This window comes from Mus pahari, chromosome 23 (genome assembly GCF_900095145.1).
Source record: "Mus pahari chromosome 23, PAHARI_EIJ_v1.1, whole genome shotgun sequence".
NCBI lineage: Eukaryota > Metazoa > Chordata > Mammalia > Rodentia > Muridae > Mus > Mus pahari.
The window spans coordinates 17,294,551-17,304,448 of NC_034612.1; positions in this window are offsets into that span (position 1 = coordinate 17,294,551).

A 9,898-nucleotide genomic window follows, 5' to 3' on the forward strand; every position below is an offset into this window, starting at 1 on the left:
GGCTGGCGAAGTACTGTGCAGTCAGGAGTTACACACCTAGATCCCTCAAGCAATCCTGTCATCCTGTCTCTTTTCCTAGCATAACCACTGAGGCTGTCCTGCCCTCCCCGCAGATCTACCCTGCTGTGGATACTTCATTACACATGTGCACTTTGTTTTGGGTTACCCCAAAGTCCCAAACTCCCCCCAATCCTTCTGCCTTAGTTAAAGTTTCTCTAGTTTCATCAAAACACCATGTCCAAAAAAATAACTTGGAAAGGATTTACTTAGCTCACACTTCATCATTGAAAGAAGTCAAGCAGGGCAGGAACCTGGAGGCAGCAGCTGATGCAGAGGCCATGGAAGGATGCTGCTTACTGGCTTGCTCCCCATGGCTTGTTCAGCCTGCTTTCTTATAGCACCCAGGAGCACCAGCCCAGGGATGGCACCACCCTCCCTGGCACCATGAGGTGGGCACTCCCGCAACAGTCACTAATTAAGAAAAATGCCTTACGGCCTGATCTTATGGAGGCATTTTTCTCAATTAAGGTCCCCTCCTTTCAGATGACTCTAGTATGTGTATCAAGTTGACAGAAGACCAGCAAGCACTGCTTCCTTAGCCCTTTCTTCCTTAGGGTGTGTTGGCCAGGTCCTCCCCAGCAATTCATGGCTTGTATGCCAATTGCCCGAGTTCCAAACTCCTCAAATGTTGATCTTCTTTTCTCAAGATCCACCCAGCAAGACAAAAGGCAGAGAGTGGTCTTCAAGGTGAACCAGGAGCAAACACTGTGGTGGCCGGAAAGGGAATCCATCTTCCTGTAACGGACAGCATGAGGAGACGGATGGAGCAGATGACTCTGCGGTTAGCCCTGCGCTGGGCAGACGCAGCTCCTGCAAACTAATGAGTGCCTGTCAATAACTGTCACAAAGCTTTAAAGACTCAGTCTGAGGGCATATGTCAGGATGGGCTACTTAGCATTCCGAGAGAGGCATCTGCTCCCGACATTTCGGGGAAATCTTTTCTTACAAATTCTTAATGATTGCAGACATCTCAGGAACAGGCTCAGGGGATCGAAGGAGGGTGGGTAGATGAAGACTGAGGCCCTTTGATCAGCATCTGTTCCTGGATGCTAAGATCAGAGTCGGGAGATGACCTTGTACCCTAAAATAGAGGACTGTTCAACTCTCCTGCCACAAACACACATACCTGACAATGTCTGTGTTTTTATGTCATTTCATGTTTAGGGGGGTTTTCTTTTTGCAAGAGATACTTGTAGGATAAATGTATTTAAAAAAAAAATAGTTCCCACATGAAACTCAAGAAGAAGGAAGACGAAAGTGTGAATACTTCGATCCTTCTTAGAAGGGGGAACAAAATACCCATGCAAGAAGTTACAGAGACAAAGATCGGAACTGAGAATGAAGGAAGGACCATCCAGAGACTGCCCCACCTGGTGATTCATCCCATAAACAACTACCAAACCCAGACACTATTACATATGCCAAAATGATTTTGCTGACAGGACCCTGATATAGCTGTCTCCTGTGAGGTTATGCCAGTGCCTGGCAAAGACAGAAGTGGATGCTCACAGTCATCTATTGGATGGAACACAGGGTACCCAATGAAAGAGCTATAAAAAGTACCCGAGGAGCTGAAGGGGTCTGCAGCCCTATAGGAGGAACAACAATATGAACTAACCAGTACCCCCAGTGCTCCCTGGGACTAAACCACCAATCAAAGAAAACACATGGTGGGACTCATGTCTCTAGCTGCATATGAAGCAGAGGATGGCCTAGTCGACCATCAGTGGAAAGAGAGGCCCTTGGTCTTTCGAAGATTCTATGCCCCAGTATAAGGGAATGCCAGGGCCAGGAAGTGGAAGTGGGTGGGTTGGGGATTAGGGGCGGGATGGGGAGGGGATAGGGGATTTTCTAGGAGAGGAAACTAGGAAAGGGGATAGCATTTGAAATGTAAATGAAGAAACTATCTAATTAAAAAAAAAAAATTAGTTTCTAACCAAGGGAGGGAATTTGTCCTGCGAACTACCACCTACTGAATAATTATAGGAAGTTTATGCTAAACGAAAACCACTCCTAATAGTTTAGAAATGCTTGCAAGTTCCAAGTTTCCTCCCAAAGGTCTGTACTCTCCCTGCCTTCCATCCCTTCCTGTAATCCTGGAAGCCCCTTAGTGGCGGTGATCCAGTGAGGATCACGTGACCCTCGGGAGCAGGCAGGAGCCGACTCTGCTTCCCAGGATTCGGGGCGGGGAGGGGGAGGGGCGTGCTGGAACTCAGGTCCTCCAGCAAGCCTTTCATTGGCTGAGCCATCTCCCTAGTACTTGCTTCATTTCTTTCAATGATTGACAGACTTCTCTGACCTGTGCTGCTCTGACAAGATAGCACTAAGGATGCCCCTCTAGGGCTCTGTTCAGGAGAACACTCCTTCATACCCATATCCCATATCGACGTGGGGTTTATTAGAACAGCTTACAGGCTGCGTGGTCCAGCTAGCCCAACAATTTCTGCCTATCAGCAAAAGGTCCAAGAATCCAGTAATTATTCAGTCCATGGAGACTGGAGGTCTTGGCTGATCTTTGGTCTATGCTAGAATCCCAAAGAAGTGGGCTCCAATGTCAGTGAAGGAATGGACTTGCCAGAGAGAGTGACAGCACGCAGGCAGAGAGAGAGCAACCCCCTTCTTCCACGTTCTTCATATAGGCTGCCAACAGAAAGTATGGCTCAGATGGAAAGACAGGCCTTCCCACCTCAAAAGAGTCAGATTAGAAGCGGGTCTTCCCACTTGAAATGATTTCATTTAGGAAAAAAAAAAAAAGTTCCTCACAGGTGTGCACCCAGATGTTCGGATTTTAGTTAATTCCAGATGCAGTCAAGTTGACAACCAAGAACAGCCATCATAACTGATAACTGGATAACAAGAGAGTCATCTCTGGCATGTAGTCTACAGCTCAGATTTAAATTTCTTGCAGCCATACCTACTGTGTGGTACAAAGGCCAACAGGGGAGTTTGCCAGCCTCGACTGGGAACGCACGAACGCTCAAATGAGAATTCTTTTTAAAAGCTACTTAGTTCTCTTAGAGTCAAGAAATGATACGTTTGGGTGGCATGCGTGCGTGCGTGTGTGTGTGATTGAGACAGGTTATTTTTCTCTATATGTTTGTATTGGTTTTTTTATTGAAATATTGATTGGACTGCGTGCAGAGTGGCTACCTGGGTGGGAACTCGAGCAAATATAGGGGAATCCTTGCTGTTTGGGGGTTTTTTTGTTTTGTTTTGTTTGTTTTTGTTTCTGATTCGCTTACCCCGTGAGAAGCACAAGAGAACTCATTTCAACTTCATTTATTTCATATCTCGGCCTCGTATTTAGTCACCAGTATTCTCTGCATTAGGGAAGTTTGCGTCAACAATAAACTACAAAAGGAATGATCAGCCTTTTCCCGCACCTTGCATATTTCTCCGCCGTGCGCCGGCACTTGGCTGTTACCATATTTCTTTCAGCTGTATAATTTTAGAACGTATTTGAAGGTTAGAATGGCCGTTACTGCATATAAGGAACTAATTCCGGCTGCACTCCAATAAAAGACTCTTGATTTACGGGACTAAAACCCCACAACTTTTCTTCGAAATCTCATTTTCAAATCACTTCCAACGCGTGCCTGACTGACGGCCGGTGGTCCAATCCCAAATTTTGTAGTGAAGTAAACTCATTTTATTTTTCCGGGGCATCTTAGGAGCTCGCAAGCAAGTATTTCAGGCTTGATCGGCAAGAGACGCTGAAAGGAAGAAATCTGAGACGCGTTTACTGAGAGAAGTCCTTCTCATGAAATATATTTAATCCTCAAACAACCCTCCGGGGGCCTGCAGGAGCTACTGATTCAGCCCCGGGGCCCTGCATAGCTGAAGGTTAGTCTTCTCAGCTGCCACCTGAGGACTGTCACAAGGAGGCTCACCTTACAGGAGATAAGAGACAGTCTATTCTGTGAGTGACCACGGCCAGGAAAACATTCTGGCTCCTCCAAATTCCATGTTCTAAGGTGGACGCAGTTTCCATAGCAACAGAACAAAGAAAAAGCATAGAGCAAGACTTTTCAGATACCTTGGTGGAAACATAGGCAGGCAGGATAAAGCCAAGAGGGGTCAGGTCAGTTCTAGGTCTCCTCCGTGCTGTCTGATGGCATCGCTACCTTTTCAGTTGGTGGAAACTGGGATTCTTGATAAGCTAGCACATTCTGAAAGGGTTTAATCTCTTAGTAAAGGGATCTTATGTCAGAGGTAGGTAGACCTGTGTAAGGACTAAAAATAGCCCACAATAAATGATAATTAGCCTCTGGATCCGCATCATTCTAACCTCTCCAAGGAACTGAGTACTAATCAGTTCATCAGAAGGTTGGGTGGAAGGTACAGCTTCCTTTTGGAAACTTCTGGCCACAGGACATGGTTGAGAACATGCCCTGCACCAATAGACACTTGCCCTAGATGATAGACTGTTTCCCACAGCTGGGCTACAGTAGGGGGGGCGGGGCATACTCACTCTGCTTTTGTTCTGGAGTGTTGGCACACAACAGGTGTACAATGTCATTCTGAAGATGCCATTCAACCCACTTAAAGGCACTTTTTTTATTTTATGCACGCGTGCATGTGCGTGTACGTGCACGCACGTGCGTGTGTGTGTGTGTGTGTGTGTGTGTGTGTGTGTGTGTGTGTGTTACATGTATGCAGCACTGGCAGAGGCCAGAAGTATCAAAGTTCTTGAAACTGTCATCTCCATTCACTGCAAAGTGTCCTATCCACAAGATTGGGGTCTGAGGGTTTACGCTGCAAGCTTGATTTGCAGGCACACAGGGCTTTTGGATCGAAAGCCTTTTCTCATCAGAGCAGCGGGTTTGTCCTCTCAAAACACTGGGGTGTCTCTGGTGAAGCTCATATCTCCCTCTGCTGCCACAACATCTTACAAAACAGTTGGGGTGGGAGCTTAGAATTCCATAGAAGGATCTGGGACGCAGGCTTTAAAACCTGGCCCTTCTAGCCATGTCTGGGAATAACAACAGGCTCTTTATGAAGTTATTAAAATTATTTATCTGTAAACTGGAATCATGGCCCACAAGACACAACTGCCTTGGGATCCCAGTAACACTTGAGTCCAGATCCACAAACTCAGTTCATAGCTTTTTCCATCCATGAGATGGCCTTTAAGATACATGTGAAGGCTACTCTGAAGGCACCGGAGAAAGAGTTGCGTCAAAACTGGAGGAAGTTGATGGGAGCCTTATCCAGGAATGGATGAAGGCACCATTACAGCTTTCCTTAAAGCAGAAAGAAAAGAGGTTCTGGAAAAGACTTGCATTTACATCTGACCTCATTCAAAACAAAGCCCATTTTAGGGTCTGAGGAGATGGCCCAGTGGTTAAGAGCACTGGCTGCTTGTGCAAAGGACATGAGTTCAATTCCCAGCACCCACACAGTGACTCACAACCTCCTGTCACTCCAGTTCCAGGGATATGACGCCCTCTTCTGGCCTCTGTGTGCACTGCACCCACACTCACATACCAACACAGATGTACACATAGTAACAAAATAATAAGAATAAATCTCTTCTTTAAAAAGTGTACCTTACACTACTGATAATCCAACTGGACTACGTTTGGATACCAGACTGCCACCCCTTCCCCCTTTACATATAATAAATCGTCACACAACAAAATGTTTTCTTTCCTCTAATTGTTCAAGTCTGAACTGTGGCTCTAAAATAGCGCCTGCTTGTCCAACCCACCCTGAAGAACTCCATCTAACCCAAGCGTAACAAGAAAGCTTTGGGCTACATAGTCAGGGCTCATGACCTAAAAACAGCCAGGAAAGATATGCATTGAAAGATGTGACATTTAAAGAAAGAGGAGACTCCTTTTTGAAATAAATGACTGGCTGACACAAAATGCATTAATCCCTCCTGAAGCACAGCCCTGAGGACTTTCAGAAAGATGCGGAGCTAAAGTGTGATCTTCATCTTGCTGTAAATGACTCAACCCCAGGCCAAAAATAGAAAAGACCCCCCCCCCAGGATAATCCATCCTTGGACATTGGGTGCTGGGCGCTGTCTAGGTGTTGGCCCCAACATAAGGAAGGATTATTGGACGCCTTGAGAGGGTCCCAGTTGGTGGCCGACTTTCTGAAGGCAAGATCAGAATGAGGAGCATGGTGGGGGCGTCTGATCCAAGCCTTACACTGACAAGAGACATGTTAGTTACACTTTCAAACAAGCAGGCTGCCCAGCAACCCTCCTGCTGATTTCATTATTAAAGTATCTGTCTCATTGATCATGGTTGAAGGACCACAGGCCCCTGGGGATTCACAGAGGCAATTTTCAGTGCTTCTGTTCAAACTCCCTCTTCCTTTAAGACCTCCAGAAAGAACAAAGAAAAAAAGAAAAAGAAAGAAAAGAAACTTCCTATGCTGGCATCTGTCACTCAAACCCCTTAACTACAGTCTGTTTTCCCCCCCGAAAACCTCAAGAAAGCAGAGAAGTAATGTGGAGGATCGGAAACCAGCAACACGGATGGACGGAGGTCAACGAAAGCACCGCCCTCAAAAACAAAAACAAAAACAAAACAAAACAAAAACATCAAAATGCAAAACTGCTAGCAGCCTTTGCCACTCACGGCGATAGAACCGCCCAAAATGTCTGCTCGCAGATGCTATTAAGCCTTTCTGGAAGATGCTATTGACAGCGTTGCGAGGGGTCTTTTGCTGCTTGCCCGCACAAGTCCTATCTGGTCTAGAAGAAATGAGGACTCTAACTGTGGACACTTTCTGCAAATGCCACGTGTCCACATGAATAGGCCGGGGAATAAATAGAAGTGCGTGCTCCTAAACCCCACAACTGATAGAATTGGTGGGAATGAACTCCAGGAGACTGTATTCACGCTTTCCAATATTCTGTCCAAAACGCTGAGTGTTGTCGCTGTAACCCAAAATAAACTTTAACCTTCAGAGAGGTGACCTCAACTGTCTCTCTCTTGGAGAGAATGCCGGGAGAGTACAACCCACGGTGAGATCGCTCGCTATTTGGCCATGAGTGAACATGTGACCCTCTCCTGGCCAATGAGAGAAAAAGAGCTTCGAGGACCCTGGGGGAAAGCATCCTTGTGTGCCGACCAGGCTGGGTTTACGGGGATGCTGGGAGAGTCTGCGGCCATTCCCTCCGGGGTGGGAAACCCCTGCAGAGTGACAAGTAGCAAAAGGATAGAAAATGTGAGTTCCTGGGACATCCTGCACTGGGGGCATTGCCCATGTGGGACTCTGTACTTTTCTTTGTACTTAGCTTGGCTCTGTGGATTTACTGTTAATCTGAAGTCAGAGAATCTTTATGTAAATTCTATGTTACCCTTAACTGTGAACTCTTGGATGAGTGCTAGGGAATCATTTATTTTATTTTATTTTATTTTATTTTTATCTTATGTGTATATGTGTACAGATGGAGGTTTGTTTTTTTTTTGTTGTTGTTGTTTGGTTTTTTCCCCCATATGGCTGTGCATCATAATTATGCAGTACTCATGGAGGCCAAAAGAGGGCGCCAGATGCCCTTGAGCTGGAATTACAGGAGATTGTGAGGGTACTCGAGGTCTTCTGCAAGAGCAGCCAGTGCTCTTCACTCCGCCATCTCTCTAACTCCTGCTCTTATTGCTGTGACCAAACACTGGAAAGAAGCAACTTAAGGGAGAAAGGGCTTGTTCTGCTTTGTGGTTGGAGTGGTGAATTCCCACCAGGTAGATCAGGAAGCGGAGACAGGACTGGGAGACAGGGCTGGACTCTTCGAGTCCCACCTTCCTTCCATGACCTGCTTCCTCCAGCAAGGCCCTGTTTCCCAAGAGCTCCAGAATCTCCCAAAACAACGCCACCCCAGCTGAGCGCTGAGCGCTCAACTCTATGAGCTGCTGAGGTACAATACATTTCAAAACCAAACCTACTGCATTTCTGGCACCGGGAATTCGGACCTCTGACGGTGCTTTTTGAAGATGCTAAAATTGATGCGATTTGAGACAGTGCGTGAAGAAACTAATCCATCAAATCCAATGCTTATCACCCACTGGGACCTTAAAACCCTGAAACAATTGAGGTTTTTCAGTCTGTAAAATGGGAAAACCCACAACCACCCACATGTGCACTGTGATTTCTCACCAAAGGTCCCTGGTACTTAGTAAAGGCTCAATAAATTTCATCATTGGGTTTCTCTCATTTCCCCTCAATACAGTAAGTGTCATGCTCTGTATGCAGCAAACATCCCAGCCCTGAGACTGAAAGTGTCGTGTGGCTCACATGTCCCCCAAGACACAGCCACAGACTGGCAACCTCGCCAGTCTACAGGGAGCATCAACGAAATCATAACCAATGTGAAGTCAATGGGACAGAGGAGATCCCATTTGAATGATGGAGCTTCAGTGTGACATGATAGGGGGTGCAGGGGGGGGTACTGTGCTGCCAAAGCTGCCTAGACTCACAGAGGGGAGTCACTGCGACCTAAGGGAAGGGGATCTGGGTTTGAACTTTGAAGCAGATTGTGAAATAGAATGTGGGTGTTCTAAGTAAGGAGAAAGTCATACGGGAGGGCTCACAGAAGTACCGGGAAGTCATCTTTGAGGCCACCTGACTGTGATGGCTTGTATATGCTTGCTTGGCCCAGGGAATGGCACTATTAGGAGGTGAGGCCTTGTTGGAGTAGGTGTGTCACTGTGGGGTGTGGGCTTTAAGACCCTCATCCTAGCTGCCTGGAAGCCAGTCTTCTCCTGTCTGCCTTCGGATGAAGGTGTAGAACTCTCACCTCTTCCTGCATCATGCCTGCCTGGACGCTGCCATGCTCCCACCATGATGATGATGGACTGAACCTCTGAGCCTGTAAGCCAGCCCCAATGAAATGTTGTCCTTCTAAGAGTTACCTTGGACACGGTGTCTGTTCACAGCAGTAAAACCCAAACTAAGACAGAAGTTGGTACCAGGGACTGTAGTATTGTTGGGATAGGCCTGTCTATGTTTTCCTTTGGATGAATATAGATTTCTGGGACTCGGGGTTTGGAAAGCAGTGGGATGCTTTAAGTGGGGCTTAATAGGCTTTTCTAGTAGGAATATGGAAGACGTTAGTGCCGGGGGTGATTTGAACTATGGGGGCTCAGGAGTTTTCAAAGGAGAAGAAGGTTTGTATGTGACCTAGAGACTGTTCTTGTGATAATTTGGTGAAGAATGTGGCTGCTTTTTGCCCATGTCTGAAGAGTGTGTCTGAGGCTAAGATGAAGAGACACAGATTAATTGTATTGAGAAAGGAAGTCTGAGAAATGCCCACCATAGACTTTGTTCTCTGGTTAAGTCTCATGAAGAGTGTTTTGAACAAACATAGCAAGCTTAGAAAGGAAAAATATAAAATATATGATTCGATTATTAAAGGAGCACTGGGAATTGAAATGGAGCTGAACCCTGTGTTCAAGGATATTAAGTTGAATTGAGGGAGTGGTAACCTTGGGGCAAGATTACCACCAGCTAAATTTAGGTACAGGCATGGTGGTCCATGCCTTTCATCCCAGCATTCAGGAAACAGAGCTCTACAAATCTCTGAGTTCAAGGTCAATCTACAGAACATAACAAGTTCCAGGACAGCCAAACTTGGACAGTGAAGAAGATGGAAAACAGAAAGCTGGTGATAATGTCATTGAACAAGGAGGCCATGTTCCAGCTCCAGCAAGCAGCAGTACTTGGCAGCTTCAACCATGTGGCTCTGGCTCTAGAGTCAAAAATAGAAGGGACTACTGGGACAATTGATGGTGGTTAGCTGGAGCTAAGAAATTAGTGGTGATTAAGAAGAGACCAGCATCACTGAGGTGAAATCTTCTGGGAAGTGTTCTCTGAGAGCACAAAG